At 34.2% G+C, this 1,655-nt stretch overlaps 1 pseudogene; it reads right to left on the bottom strand.

Moving 5' to 3' along the window:
* Positions 1-784: 784 nt before the first annotated feature.
* Positions 785-903, bottom strand: LOC112476315 (annotated as a pseudogene).
* Positions 904-1,655: the final 752 nt, after the last annotated feature.

The following is a 1,655-nucleotide window of genomic DNA, read 5'->3' as shown; positions in this document are numbered from 1 at the left end:
GGGTAAGTACCAATAAAAGATGATTTTTATTGTTATCATTAACGATATTAATAATTATTTGCAGGGTGCAGAGGAAACAGTAATGCTCAGATAATGCCTAGACAAGAGACAGGGAAAAAGAAAATGACAGACATTACTTTGGAGCTGACACTTCTGAGAACAGGTAAATTATTCCCTGTGGGACTTCGTAAATAATTATGGGAGAAGATGTGGTTCTTTGAATAACTATAAGAACTTTGCTGTACAATACATTGCTAGGACTTATTCATCTTGTGTAACTGACACTTGTATAACCTTTGACTAACATCTCCACATTTCTTTCTCCCCTCAGCTCCTGGAAATCACCATATCAATCTCTGCCTCTATGAGTGTGACTATTTTACATTCCTCATATAAGTGATATTGTGTAGTCCTACATCTGGCTTATTTCACTTAACATAATGTCCTCTGGGATCATACACTTTGTCACAAATGGCAGGATTTCCTTCTTTTTACAAACTAAATAATATTCCTTTGTTTGTATATTCAATATTTTCTTTATTCATCAAAAGTTTTGGCTATTATGAATAATACTTCAACAAACATAGTAGCACAGATAACTCAAGATTTTGATTTCAGTTCCTTTAGATACATACTCAGAAATGAGAATGTTAGATTGTATGGTAGTTCTATTTTTTTTTTTTTTTTTTTTTTAGGGGAGGCAAGCCTTGGTTGACCTCACAGATTGCAAGGAACTTGTCAGTTTACAATCTCTTATTTTTTATTTTTTTATTTTTATTTTTTATGCCTACAGCACCTGGTCTTCCTAGGTGGTCTCCCATCCAAGTACTAACCAAGCCCAACCCTGCTTAGCTTCCGAGATCAGACAGAATTAGGCTTGTTCAGGGTAGCATGGCCGTAGACTAGGTAGTTCTATTTTTAATTTTTTGAGAAAGCTCCATACTGTTTTCCATGATGGTTGCACCAATTTATATTCCCACCAACAGGGTACAAGTGTTCCTTTTTTCCCACATCCTTGTGAACACTTGTTATCTTCTGGGGTGTTTGTTTGTTAATAATAGCTATCTTAACAGGAATGAGGTTTTATCTCATTGTGGTTTTGATTTGCATTTTCATGATGATTAGTGATGTTGAGCACCTTTCCATGTACCTGTTGGCCATTTGTATGTCTTCTCTGGAGAAATGTCTATCCAGTTCCTTTGTCCATTTTTAAATTGGATTATGTGCCATTGAGTTGTATGAGTTCCTTATATATTTCAGTTATTAACTCTTTATTAGATATATGGTTTGCAAATATTTTTTCCTGTTCTATTAGATGCCTTTTCATTTTTTTTTATTGTTCTCTTTGCTCTGCAGAAGCTCTTTAGTTTGATGTAGTCTCACTTATCAACTTTTGCTTTTCTTACTTGTGCTTCTGGTATTTTATCCAAGAAATCATGGCCAAGACTAATGTCCAGAAGCATTGTCCCTATGTTTTCTTTTAGGAGTTTTATGGTTTCAGGTCTTATATTTAAGTCTTTGATCCATTTGGAGTTGATTTTTGTGTAAAGTATGAACTAAGAGTCCAATTTCATTTTTTTGCATGTGGATATGCAGTTTTTCCAACACCATTTAATGAAGACTATTCTTTCCCCATTGTGTATTCTTGGAACCTT

Source organism: Pteropus alecto, unplaced genomic scaffold (assembly GCF_000325575.1).
Source record: "Pteropus alecto unplaced genomic scaffold, ASM32557v1 scaffold402, whole genome shotgun sequence".
NCBI lineage: Eukaryota > Metazoa > Chordata > Mammalia > Chiroptera > Pteropodidae > Pteropus > Pteropus alecto.
The sequence above is the reverse complement of the archived record's forward strand: the minus strand, read 5'-3'. Positions and strand labels throughout refer to the sequence as shown.